This window comes from Trachypithecus francoisi, unplaced genomic scaffold (genome assembly GCF_009764315.1).
Source record: "Trachypithecus francoisi isolate TF-2019V2 unplaced genomic scaffold, Tfra_2.0 Lachesis_group13, whole genome shotgun sequence".
Classification (NCBI taxonomy): Eukaryota; Metazoa; Chordata; class Mammalia; order Primates; family Cercopithecidae; genus Trachypithecus; species Trachypithecus francoisi.
Genome location: NW_022681458.1, coordinates 73,712,768 through 73,727,287, shown reverse-complemented (window position 1 = coordinate 73,727,287; position 14,520 = coordinate 73,712,768). Strand labels below are relative to the sequence as shown.

The 14,520-nt window shown below is 40.2% G+C and overlaps 1 protein-coding gene across 2 annotated transcripts in view; it reads left to right on the top strand.

Moving 5' to 3' along the window:
• Positions 1-14,520, top strand: part of CERS6 (ceramide synthase 6) — a 325,070-nt gene that overhangs the window by 114,628 nt on the left and 195,922 nt on the right. The window lies entirely within an intron of this gene.

The following is a 14,520-nucleotide window of genomic DNA, read 5'->3' as shown; positions in this document are numbered from 1 at the left end:
TTGGGGTTGAAGTTGCATTTTCAGCTTTGGCTTTCAATTATGTCAAACAAGTATTTCAGTAATTGTATCCTTAGAGGGAAACCTAATGTTATAGGAGAAATGAATGGAAGGCAGAAAAATATCACAAATTCCTAGGGATGGGTAAATATGGAGAACATGAACAGGGTCTTTAGGAGGTTAGAATATTTATAAAGTCGGGAAAAACAACCTGGTAGATACAATCAGCAAAGCCCTCTCAGTAAATGAACTTATTGGCAGTTTATGAGAGAAAGATTTATGTATCTGGGCTCTTGGTCAAAAGCCAAAATTGCTTCCCAGCTTGGCCTTGCCATATATCCAAAGGGCCTGGGCTCTGTCTTTGAGCCACAAGTCCGAGCAAGGGTGAAGTTGGGTCTCAGCACATGTCTATGTGCTGAACATCCTATCTTTCCCTCCTCTGACTAACTTCTTTGGTAACTTGGTGCCAGCCCCTACTGTGCTGAGTCTACACCAGTTTCTCTCAAATACCAGTGTATTTGAGATTTTAAGATAAGCATCAGTCACCTGAGGATCATGTTAAAATGCAGAATCTGATTTACTTGGTCTGGGATGGCAGCATTTTTAACAAGTTTCCACGTGATACTGGTGCCATTGGTCTATAGATCACACTTTGTGTAGCAAGTACTAACACTAGACCAGTGTCTATGTCTTCTCCATGAATTCCACAGGTCATTATGTGCATACCACAATAAATAAGACTGTCATAGTTATAATCAGTTAAAAATGCTTCTAAATGATTGCTAGTGGTATGGTAATGTGGAGGCACAATGATGGGGAAGAGATGGTGCATAAAATAACATCATTTCTTCCCTCAAGAAACTTGTAATAGTGTTGTGGAAGTAAGACATAATATCTTAGTATGTGTAGGTCGAAGATAGATATTAGAAAATAACCAGATATGGGGCCAGGTGCGGTGGCTCACACCTGTAATCCCAGCACTTTGGGAGGCCAAGGCGGGCGGATCACGAGGTCAGGAGATTGAGACCATCCTGGCTAACATGGTGAAATCTTGTCTCTACTAAAAATACAAAAAGTTAGCCAGACGTGGTGGCGGGCGCCTGTAGTCCCAGCTACTCGGGAGGCTGAGGCAGGAGAATGGCATAAACCTGGGAGGCGGAGTTTGCAGTGAGCTGAGATTGCACCACTGCACTCCTGCCTGGGCAACAGAGCGAGATTCCATCTCAAAAAAAAAAAAAAAGAAAAGAAAAGAACCAGATTTATGTGTTGTAGGATTGATGTGGATAGTCAGTAAAGATTAAAGGAAAAAGATCAACTGTAGGTTGGGGTACACGGGGGGTCTGCTGGGATTAGAATTGGGTCAGTATCAGTGGCCTTTCATCTTTCTGTTGTGTGATATAGTATTGATGAAGTTTTGTTTTGAAACTCTCTTCTTCCTTGGTTTCTGAGTTGCCACTAGATTCTCCTGCCTTTCCAAGGTCTTTTGTTTGCATCATTTATTCTGTGTTTGCTCTGTGGTCTTTAATGTGTTAATGACACTCCAGATTTAGTCTTCAATCTCATATTTTCCTTACCCTACCTTCCATTCTATGTGTTAAAATCATTTCCTCTCACCAGCTTCTTCCAAAGTCATGTGTACAGTGCAGATGTTTCTTCTGAGGCATCATTCTGCCAGCTCCAGCTAGCAATTCTAATTTGCTTCCACCCCTGACTTTACTTTTCCTATTGTTTTTATGCTTCTGTTTTGTCATAGGCTGGAAACTCAAGTCGATCAGCCACTGAGTTCTATTAATTCTTTGTAAATTCACCATTATAGCCCAGAATGCTTTCATATGTCTCCTTATTTTTTTTATTTTTTATTTTTATTTTTTTTGAGACGGAGTCTTGCTCTGCCACCCAGGCTGGAGTGCAGTGGCCGGATCTCAGCTCACTGCAAGCTCTGCCTCCTGGGTTTACGCCATTCTCCTGCCTCAGCCTCCCGAGTAGCTGGGACTACAGGCACCCGCCTCGTCGCCCGGCTAGTTTTTTGTATTTTTAAGTAGAGACAGGGTTTCACCGTATTAGCCAGGATGGTCTCGATCTCCTGACCTTGTGATCCTCCCGTCTCGGCCTCCCAAAGTGCTGGGATTACAGGCTTGAGCCACCGCGCCCGGCCCCTGTCTCCTTACTTTTTTTTATCTTGCATACACATAGACATTTTGTTTGCTACCAAAAAATCCCAAATTATGTTTCTAAAATACTACTATCCGTATGTTCCGATGCTTTAAAACTTTGATGATTTTAAGACAACTATAGGATAAATATTAGGTCCCTGAGCCTGATAACTAGAGTCTATCTTTTGCTTGTTTAATGTCTGTCACCCAAATGACATCTTCCTTCTAGAGGGTTGTGTTTTCACTGTCTGTGCCTTTTTCCTTCCTGCCTTGTATATGGTGTTCCAGGCCAGGAACTTCCTCTGCCTCACCCACTTATCCCCTCACCATTCTTCAAATCCCAGGCCCTCTATGAAGGGTGGCCTGACTATTGGGACTGGAGTGAGCACAGCTTCCCCTGCATCCTTAGAGTACTAGGAATTTAACCCTGAATCACATAATGCCTTATGTGGTTACTTAACTTGTGTAACTATTTCAGTTCCATTTCTGTGTTGCTTGAAGACCACAGGGTCACATCTTGTTCTTTCATTCCTCTCAGTCTTTACCCCAACAGACAGACTCTGCCAAATAAATAATTTGTTATGACTGTGTGTTAAAATGGCATTGTTTTGGAAAGAGTTGCTGACCTCATTTGTCACTTTGCTCCTATAAATGAGTACCTAATGTATACTGCCTTAGCATAAAATTTGTCTAGGAAAATTACCTGACTATGGAAAGCTCCATGACAATTTTAAAGAAAGAAATTCAGAGGAAAGAATGGAATGGCAAAGGAGAACATTTAGAGAACACCATGAGGAATAAAGTAGAATTATAGTGGTCTGTGTATGCAAATGTGTGTGTCATACTTACTTACCTATATAAAAAAATATCTAGAATAGTTGTTCTTAACTAAGGATGCATTTCACGATCACCTAGTGATGTTTTCAAAATACACGTGCCCGAGCCCCATCCCAGGGTGTCAGGATGATGACTAAGGTACAATCTGAACATGTATATCATGGAAAAAAATGCCCCAAGTGCTTATAACACACATCCCTGGTTAAGAAGAAAGATAATTGCTGCTCAGAAATACTAAAAACCAAATGAGAAAACAACACAAATTTGGAGCTTGTCACCTGAGGGTCAAAATGTAAAGAATCTATAATTTTTCTGTTATATAAGTTTCTATTTTCCAAAATATAGAATTCCTTCAGGATAATTGTATTTCATCTTTCAGCAGTGTGGAATAGCACCAACATGCAAGCCAAACAGTGCTTGTAAGCATCTGCAGGCATGTCCAATTTCTGGCACATCCATTACATGTAGATGGACTGAGTAGAAGCTGTTTAGTGAGTAAAATGCTAATACATTGACGTGATTTTTTTTTCTCTTGCTTTATGTCAATCATTCACAGTCATGTGAGTTTTGACAAATACTTCTTGCAAAAGCATTGAAATTCTTATTGGCAACTTAAATGGAGAATTTTAAGAGAGAGTGAAGAATTTATAAAAATGAGATGTCATGTGAGACGTTTTAGAAGCAACTGGTTCCTAATGGAAGCAGGTGCCGGTTGGGATTATGCCTTTGGGCTGGTGAAGCTGTATCATCCTTCTCTGACAATTGTATCCAAGTGGTGGGTTTTTATCACTCAGGATAATATAAAATAAATAATTTATTAAAATATTTGCTGGATATTACAGGAAGAAGCAGAGATAAGATGTCAGAATGAATGGCATTCCTTTCATTTGGACCCTACCTGTGCTCATCATTTTTGAGTATCGTGCAGTACATTTCATAGCACAGGTCTGGGAGGACGTATAATATAGGGCTTTTATTTAAGCAGTCTCAAAGATTGGAAAGATGAATCTGAAAATCTATGGCAAGGAATATTCACACTAATACTCAGTGATTTGAATTGGAGCTTACTCCATATGCTGCTGAAGTTACGGAGTTTGTTGAGTAAGATGACAGCTCAAGATTCCCTTTTCTTTAGGAATTCCACTTTAGAATTGATACTGATTAAAACTATCCCCCAATGCTTCCATATTTGTATGCTTCTGTATAGTGGCAGCAGACTCATCAAAACCTGGGATCCTTTGGAAATTGTGACTATTTCTGCAAAAGAAGCCCTGTGATTTTTCTTAGTTTGTGATTCCATTGAATGTGAGCTAATTCATCATTGAAAAATGAATGGGTTAACCAATTGCCTACATGCTTCTAACTTGGTCACCTTGAATCTAAATAGCAGTTTTTACAGCTGTTTATAAATTATCAGGGCTATCTTGTGACCTTCATAGAAAGTGGAGCCTAATAATTGATGACAGGGGAAGGGAAGTGAGGTCGTATAGGAAACAAGTAGTTGAGTCTCTCATATTCCTTTATTTCAGATTAGTCTTTTATCTGAGGAAATAGTATGGGGAATATGTTCAACATGTTTTCATAAACAGCCGCCTACTTGCAAAAAAAATAAAAATAAAACCCTGAGTATTTGTAAACCATTTCCATATATTTCATACTCCGGCAATGGACAAAGTTTTGCCAGAGAGAAAATTCAATTTTGATTATTTTCTCTCTTAGACCATGACAGGAGCGTCAATTACAAAATTTACTGCCAAAATTCTCCTCATAATGAATGCAGTTTTTGAAGGGGGAAATAAGAAACTATTATCTTCTAGAGAAATGGCATCTTTGTTTTTTCAGTACTAGGATACATGATCAGCAATGTGTAGATGCTGATTATAAGTCTGGGGAAAAAAATCATAAAATTGGTGGACAGTCTCTAGTTCTTGAAAAGTACAGGGTTGAGCTGTTTTGTTTATGTTACGGTGATAGTTGTGGTTATTTTCCATTAATACAAAACAGTCCCTGGTTTGGAGAGCAACTTCTGTCATCCAAAGTACATTGTTATAGTCCTAGTTATTGCTCAGTGAATGTCTTGGTGTGCAAGACTATTACCTTAAACAGTTTTATATCTGCGGGTTGTATTCAGGTCAGTTTTAGCTTTGGGACAGAGGTCAGCAAACTTTTCTTATAAATGGCCCCAAAATAAATATTTTAGATCATATGGACCTTGTTGTAATTACAATTCTGCTGCAGCATAAAAGCAGCTAGAGACGATGCAAATATGCATGGCTGTGTTCCAGTGAAAGTGTATTTATGGATACTGAAATTTGAACATGTCATTTTCATGTGTCGTCAAGTATTATTCTTTAAAAAATACATTACAAAAAATAAAAGCTATTCTTAACCCATGGGCCATACAAAAACAGATGGCAGGCTGGATTTGGTCCTCTAGCCATAGTTTGCAGAACCCTGCTTTAGGGTTATAATACTATTTGTAGTTCTTTCAGAGTTTCGAGGAAGAGAATATAGTCTCCTAGTGCTAGGCACAGTCATCTATTTTTCAGAGTTTTGCCATTTAATAGAAAAATTTGAATAGTTCTGTAATTGGTATGCCTATCTCCAGTATTCCTGGGATATGGTGCCTTGATGGAGTGCAGTTTCATTTAGCCTAGCCAGGCACTCTTCAAATCTGTTAGTATCCTCAAGGCAGCATTGCTTTCATTACAGAAATTCTGAAGATCGATGAACTGTACTATGGACAGTCTGCTCTTTTGCCTCGAATAAACCTTTGAAACCTTGCTCCCCTTGTTCTATTCTAGACCTACCATCTGTGGCCGGTGAACTCAGGTTTTCCATTTAGAACAAGCCTTACACATTCCTTGATGGCATATGGCTAGGCCTCTAATGCATGTGTGTTGGCTAATTAAGGAAAAAAGATTTTTGCTAAAAATATAAGACAGGCCGTACCTTGGTCAGGCTGGCGGCATATTAACTACTGCTGTGCTCTGCCTACATTTGAGTGGTCAGTTTTTATTTAAGGCCTAAATTTCTAAAGGCTTTTAAAATAATATTTTTTTCAATAATTTTTGTTCAACATGGAATTGGATGGTAATAAAGAGGACAGAATGCAGAGGAATAACTGGATTTATTAAGGCCTCATATTATTATTTAACCCTATTATTTTTTGAACCTATGTACTATTTTTTGTTGTTGTGTAATGTATTTTAAAAGTTGTTATTTGTTTCTGATTTAGAGCAGAATCATGCAAATCCTTATAATTGATTTTGATTGTACATAATGTTCATACAAAACTGTAGGGGGAAAGACTTCAAAGCATACCATCCAGAAATAAATCCTTTTTCATTTACTGCTTATACAGTGTCATATTTTATACATGTACCCACACCAATGTTTATACGTCATGTGTGTCTGTACTTGGCACCTGCCCTTTTTGAAATGTTTTTTAATAGAACCAGTCTCATCAGAGTGCCTGAAGATGACTGTAGAAAGGTTATGTTTTATGCTTCATCTTCAGGATCTGTAAGTCATTGACCTGTGGGCAGTAGTATAGTCACTTGTGCTGTCATATGACATATGCATTCCTAAAAATGGCCACACCATGCAAAATCGCACAACAAAACAAAATAACTTAGGGTTTGTGAGAAGAATGGGTTAGGGACACAACACTGGGAAATTTCATCAGTGACACTTTGAAAATAAGCTAGGAACCTAATAAAAACAGGAGCAGTTTTATACACATTAAATGGTTAAGAAATACATAGCTACTACAATAAATATGGCACTTGACCTTGAAATAGACCTAACATTTGCTTGTAGTGGCTGTTGCTGTGTTATCTCAGACTGTCATAACAAAATACCACAGACTGTGTGGCGTAACAGAAATGTATTTTCTCACAGTTCTGGAGGCTGAAAGTCCCAGGTGGCATAGGTTTGGTTTTTCCAGGGGCTTCTTTCCCTGTGTGTGCGCATCCCTGGTGTCTCTCCCTCTTCTTATAAGGACACCAATCATATTGGAATAGAGTCCTACCCTCATGACCTGATTTACCTTATTAACAGCCTCATCTCCCAAGACAGTCACATTGGGAGGTAGGGCTTCAACGTATGAATTCTGGGGGCACACAGTTCAGTCCATAGCAATGTCAGAAGGGTGGCAGTAAGTTACTGTGAAGAGCTGGAAGGAGGAAGACCTGAAATCAGAGGGAAAGTTGCAATGCCAGATGGGTGTGGCTCATAGCTGGTGTGACTAAGGTAGCTTGGACATATTTGAAGACAGTGTGTGTGTGTGCGCACATGTGTGTGTGCATATATGCTCCTAGGCCATTCAGTTCAGCCTGGTTCAGTTTTCTGTGTTCACCTAGTGTTTCTGGCAGACAAAATCAGATATAAGCAAATATGAAATCCGTGTTAGGCTCACATTAGAAGACATTCTCGCTTTTACCACAAGCCTGGTAGCAGGACCAGTGGGTCAGTGTGGTGGTGAAGGCAGTGGGCTGTGGAGTTGGGGAGTCTACATTTGAGTCTTCTTTCTGATAAACACCTCTGGGGTATTTGGGAGGGTTGCTGGCCAACCTGTTCGTAAAATGGGCACATTAATAGTGTCTTCTTCATAGGGGTGTTGTAAATACTGGATGAATTAATATATATAAATGAAGTGTTTAGAAATGTGTCTTGCACGTGGTATGGGGGTAGTGAGTCTCAGCTGCCTGAAGGTTGTCGGTTTCTGTTGTTACTCAAGTTGGGGTACCAGGAGCCGCAGCAAACAGCTATTAGTCTGTCACGGCCATGCCCTGGCCACATGGCTTCCTCAGAGCCACGAGCATGCTACCTAAGAGAGGTGGCTCTGATGTCATCATTTTGAGGAGAAGAGATCCAAGAAGATACAAGGAGAGCAGATTCTCCATTTAGGATGAAGCTCTTTCATTCTGTGGAACCCCAAGGAGGCAGAATCCATGTAGATTCACAGGACTATCAACTTGCGCATTACTCACGCGCAAGAAAAAGATGAAACACCAACGCTAGTGCAGAGCCTCGGCACCTTTGGCTTGCTGTTGTGTAGCAATGTGACAGAAGTGGATGAAGAAAGGTGTCCTACTTCATTAGGGGGTGATGCCCCCTGTGCCTCCAGAAGCCAAGGCTTTTGAGGCACCACATGAGAAATGTCAGAATACACAGTGAATGTCTTTTAACTTCAGAGATTTTAAATTTACCCAGGTGATTCTGAAGAGGACACAGCTTGCCTGTACCAGGAGGGATAGAGGAACAAAGCCTGGTCCTCTGTGGTGCTGGCTTTAGTAAAGCCACCTCTGCTGGAGCCTGGACGCTCTGATCAGCCTTAGGAGGTCAGCGTGACTTCTGGGTACAGGAGCTCGCTCTTAAATGTAATATTTATTGGTTACCTCCTGTGTGCAGGAGAAGTACAAGAGGCAACTGATCTTGAAGAAATCTGAGAGTGGGAATCGAATCTACCTGGTTCATGGTCTGGCTCAAGCTCTGTTACCCCTAGCAAGTCCTTTAATGTTGCCAAGCCCCAGATTTTTCTTCTGTGAAAAGAGAATAATAGCTACTATTTATAAAGCCATTTGGGATTAAGTGAGGGGGTGTTTGTCTAATGCGCATCTCTCAGTGCTTGGTTCCCTTTCAAATGTAGTTGCAAAGTTGAGTAAGCAACAATTTCTGACCTTGCAGAACTCACAGGGACAATTGATTCTGCGCATTGGTAAAGTTATTTAATACCTTACAGGGAGCCATCAGTTGTAATACTCAAGCAAAGTGGTTCCCTTCTAGGGCCCCTTCCTTATGGCTCCAGTTATGGGTTATTCTGGGCCTTGTATCTTACTTTGCTATCAAGAGAATGACATTTTAGATTGTTGAAAAAGAAGCACTCTGTTGCTTCCTCTTGGGAATCCCGTCTGGCTTGCCCTCTCTTGCTCTCCTTCTCTTTCATGCTTCCTTCCTCCCTCCTTTGCAGTCACTTCCCATTGTCATAGGGGTAGGTGCTTCTGCTTGGAGCCGGAGTGTTTGATTTCCTCCTGGCTATTCACCTTGCGGTTATTAGCTCATGGTAACCACATCATGGCAAAGATTAAAAGAATCTTCAACCATTACTAATTTGTCTGTTTGTCCTAAAAGTTGGCACATTGCACATGGCTCCTGATATTTGAATATAACACCTAGGAATGTAAGGGTGAAGGATTTTGTGCATAAGATGGTGGTGGTTGAGGATGGACATTTGGACTAAGTAACAGGGTATCAAGCTGCTTCTCAAGTTGGAATGATTTGAGCAGATTCCAAATGACTATTGGAATTAGGTTTGTGAGGTTTATTTATAGGCCTTCCCACATCCAAATTCATGATAAGCCCTACCCATGATAGGAAACTTAACTAAAAGCAATTGGAGCCAACTGCTTTTATTCTATTTGATTTTTAAAATTTTTGTATGTACATAAATGGGTATATGTATTTATGGGGTATGTGAGATATTTTGACATAGGCATGCAACATGTAATAATCACATGACAGAGTAAATGGGGTATCCATCACCTCAAGCATTTATCCTTTGTGTTACAAACAATCCAGTTATACTCTTTTAATTATTTTTAAATTTACAATTCAGTTATTATTGACTGCAAGGTGAGCTGCTGGCAGATTACTATAGATTTGGGCACTATTTCTTATATTGGCCATTTACAGTGTCCTAGCAGTGGACAAGGGAGGCTGTTTACTGCTTTTAAGGTTCAACTGTGTAGAAAAGCTGGTGTACTGTTCCATGGAAGATATACTGTGAGTGAGGGAATGTTGCAGCATTAAACACTTGGTGCACCGGCCAAGGTTAACAGCAGAATTGGCATTAGAGACCCAAGTCTTGGCCATATTCCTTAATTCTGCAAAGTTCTCTAACTCCTGTACTGCCTTTAGCCACAGTTGTAATAAAATTGCATATTTTCAGCTTACATGTTAGTATATAGTAGGTTTTCTTGTAGATGTAGTGGGCATTAGTGCTGGCAGGAGACTTAGACCCTGACAAGAGAGGGGAAAGAGGTATTTCTTGAGGTATTTATACAGTTCAGATGCTGTGATGGAGCCTTTACATTTAAACAACAATCCTTTGTAATATGTTAGATATTAAAAGTTCTCACCCACGAATAAAGAGAAGTAAAGAGAGGTGGAATAACTGACCCAACACCACACAGTTACTAAGCATCAGAGTTGGGATTTGTACCCAGCTGAAGCACAATGTTAGAGAAATTCAGTAATATTATATTATTTTACTGCCTGCATAGCAAACATGGAAAGGGAGCAGTTTGGTCTTTTATTTGCACATGACAGCCTCCTTTCTCTTTCCTTCCACCTCCAACTTATGAAGGGCTGGAGTTAAATTTGTTGCTTTTGCCTTGCCGCCCATATTGCGCTTTTAGTTGTTCTCTACTAGAGCACTTGGAGACTTGCCGTGTTCACTGTTTGCATCTCTCTCTGCTGTTTGGCCATCAATACCTTGAGTTCTGGGACTGTGTCTTATTTATCTGTTCACCCCCACCACTCAGCACAATGTCCTGTGCTTTGTAAGGCCCCCAGAAATGTCCAGTGAATGAGTCAATTAACTGAACTTCAGGGATTGGAGTGAATCTCTAGGGACTAGAGGCCTGACTGTAATTAGAGAAAACTTGAGTTTATTCTTTCAAATAGTCCTAGGGAAGACTGAAAAGGGGAAGGAGGAGGCAGGAAGGGGTTTCTGGAGGAGGTGATACTGCTGAATTTTCAAGGATGGTTACATGGACCAAATGGAGAAAAAGAAAAGGAGTAACTGGAGCCCCAAAATCTCACAGATCACCACTAAAGAACATAGTCATGTACCCAAACACCACCTGTACTCCAATAACCTGTGGGGGAAAAAGGGATAAAATCACTGTTTTCTGGTGCTCAGAGTTTAAAGGGGAATCAGGCACAATAATTTAGCAGACAGACAGCAACAGGAGCATCTAGTTCTCCCTGGGGACAGGGCTAAGTCATCATATTGCAAATGAGTGAGTACTTGTTGGGTAGCAAACCAGATTTGAAATCAACAAATCTAAGAATTGGTCAATGTAGAGAGCTTCTTGTGAATAAATTTTGTGATAGATTTGGGGGACAGAATTACTACTGAAGTATATAGGCTAAGTGGGTTATATCACAATTTATATTATTTTTATTTTTCAAAGGAAAAGTATTTATCTAGTGATACCCATGGAACAACAAGTGACCATCCTGTAGTAGGATTCTGCCAGACATTCCAACTTTGGCACATATACCATTAAGCCTCACCGTGTTTATCATTGTTCTAGGTGCTGGGAGTCACTGAGATTGGAAATGCTTTATTTAGGACCTTTGGTGCTCCTTGTCAGTGGAACCCAGCTTTCATGCAGATCTGTCATGGAACTTTCTCTCAGTTCTCCTTTCCTTTTCTGTGGGTGACTGGGGGTGGAGCAGGAGTAGGTGAGGGGTTGGAGCAGGCCTGACTAGTAGGAGTGGTTTTGGCTTGTATCAGGTCCCACTAAGTGATCTGAAGCCTGGGATACGGTTTGCAGAAAAATAGAAACTGAGTGAGACATTCTCAGTGTTTGAGGAATGTAGGCCATGTAGTATTTTATGAGAAGGTAGGAAGGGATTAAAACTGCACCTGTATCTCTAGTTGATAGGCCCAAACAGATCTCCAGAAGAAGCCAAATGCAGAATTTCTTCTAAAATTGTCCTTTAGATGTACTTTTCAGTGGATACTCGTATTTCCCTTCCGTTATTCATTGAGGTAATACTGCTCTACTGTTTTCTCTCCCATTTTAGTCAGGGAAGTGTGTCCAACTTGAACTGATTTCAGTTTTTATTGATTCCAGTTCAGAAATAAGACTTGAACTTGTGTACATCATTTCCACTGGATTAATTTAAAGATAAAAGATTGTCTTATCTGGAACTATGAAGCATTTACATGAATCCTGGCTAAATCTTTGGTGTGTTAAAACCTAAAAGCTTCTCTTACTCCATGACAGTTAAGTTGTCCTTTCTGTTTCTTTCCAATACTTACGTGGCTCAATAAGCTTTGTTTTTTTGTTTGTTTGTTTTTGTTTTTGTTTTTTGTAAAGCATTTACTATCTGCTGGGTTCTGTATTTGCTGCTAGATGAAAAAAACAGGATCTCTTCCCTTGATACATAAATGGTAATATCTCTTTATTTTATCATCATCCTTAGGATGAACAAACAGTCCTCCATTTTGTTATCCATAAAACAAGGCAATAACCTTAAAAACCTGATAAAGTTGTTATTTAATATAGTGATTAAATAAAATGATTCATATAAAGCACCTACAATATTGCCAAACATGTAGTCAGAGCTCAAGAAAACTAATTAATTTTGATCAATTCAATTAGTACTAAGGGCTGCCAAAATGAATTGAATTCACCTACCTAATCAAATAATATCATTCTAAGCTTGCTTAATACTTTTGGGTATACATTAGTACCATGCGCCTTTTATCTGGGCTTTGTTTCTATTAAATCCCCAAATGTTTGAAGGTATAATTATTTGGCAGATTTGATATGATGATTTTTGTTGGAGGAGTTAAAGCTCATAATTTTATTTTCTTCTTCTTTTCCTTCTTCAAAGAAAAGCTTCTTGTTGAGAACATGATTTTCTGGCTTTCTGACTTTTAAAGTGGCATGTAATTTGAAACCATGGTTCCTTACTTGTGTAAACAGTAGGGTGAGGTCCTTGTGGTAGAACTGGAAGGTTTCTATCTTAGGCCAAGAGGACAGCTCTGACTGCCAGCGCTACCTGCCTGTCTCTAGCACTGACCAGCTTCCTCAGCCTCGATTTCTTGAAACTTAACCTTCTTGAAACTCAAGAGTACCTTGAATTTAAAATGGGGCCATTACAAAACACAGAGCACTGGTGCCTTATGTATTCGTCCGTTTCCAGACTGCTATAAAGGTACTACCAGAGACTAGATAATTGATAAAGAAAGGAGGTTTAATTGACTTAACAGTTTCTCATGGCTAGGGAGGCCTTAGGAAACTTACAATCATGGCAGAAGGCAAGGGGAAGCAAGGCAGGCACGTCTTACATGGTGGCAGGGGAGAGTGAGCGTGAGGAAGTAGCACTTCCCCACTCTCTATAAAACTATCAGCTTTCGTGAGAACTCACTCACTATCAAGAAACTGCCACCATGATCCAATCATCTCCCACCAGGTCCCTCCCTTAACATGTGGGGATTATATTTCGAGATGGGATTTGGATGGGGACACAGAACCAAACCATATCACCTTGTAAGCGCATAATAAGTGTTAGCTAGTATACTAATGATAGCACTGTAGTAGCACTGTGATTGCCTCTGAAGCAAAGAAGGGCCTTCTCTGTATGGACTCCCTTCTTGAACAAGTTTTTATTCTTTTCCTAAGAATTTTATGAGAATTTTAACAATCCGTTTCTCTCTGGCTTGTGCTATCAGGTGAGGGTGCCATGCTTCTTCCCACCCGTTGGCCTTTGCTCAAGTTCTGCCCACCTGCCCCAACCTAGGATGCCCTTCCCCTGCTGTGACAAATACCTGTTCCTCCGTTAAGACTCAGTTCACCTTCATTTAGGAAACCATGGATATTTACTGGGTGATGACCCAATGCCAGGAACGGTACTTAGTGTCTAGTGAAGTTGCCTTAGAGAGGAGCACAGAGCGTTCATTTGTGGTAACAGGAGGGAAGTCTAGGCAGGGGCATAGGGAGGTAGAGTCAGGTAAGTCTCTTCCGGCTGTCTCCATCATCCCAGTGAAATAGGAAACAGGCATCAGAGGAGAGTGAAGAGGGAGGAGGAAGTATTGGCATTTTGAGGAGTGGGGAGAAAGTGTGAAACAATTTTCTGAAGATACGTTGATTAATTTATTTGTTTGGCATGTCTGTCTGCATGTGGGTGGCAGATAGTGAGGGTGAGGGATACAAGTACATTGTCGTTTCTGGGGAATAAGAGGTGTAGGTGCCAGTAGGGTGCAGTCACTCGCAAGTCACTGTGTCCCAGTCCAAAAAGCCCAGGAGTGGGGTGGAACCTTCACAGTATAATGAATCACTATGGGAATGGGAAACTAGGTTGAAAGCAAGGTTGGGAGGTTTGGAGCCCTTGCTCAGATATTTGGTGCAGATTAGCTGCAGGCATTTATCAGACCAGACTGTGGAACCAGTAAACATTTATTTTTTATCATTTTCACATTGTTTACAGGAAGAGAGAGGACAAGTCTCTTATGTCCCTCAGTCAGTCTGTAGCTTTTGAAGATACTGAGGATATAAAACCAACCTGTGAAGCCTACTTTGCATTTTATTACCTTGAAGGAAAACGTTACCATGTTCATAAAGTACTTTTGTGTCTTTTAGTTCATTATCCAGTAAGCTGCTGAGGTAGTAAATTTTTGTTAAATTGGATGATGTTCCATTCTAAACTCCCTTCTCTCCTAAAAAATTCTGTGCCACATACTGAAGATGCTTAAGCTGCCACATGGGTTTCTCTTGAGTTTTAGATGATT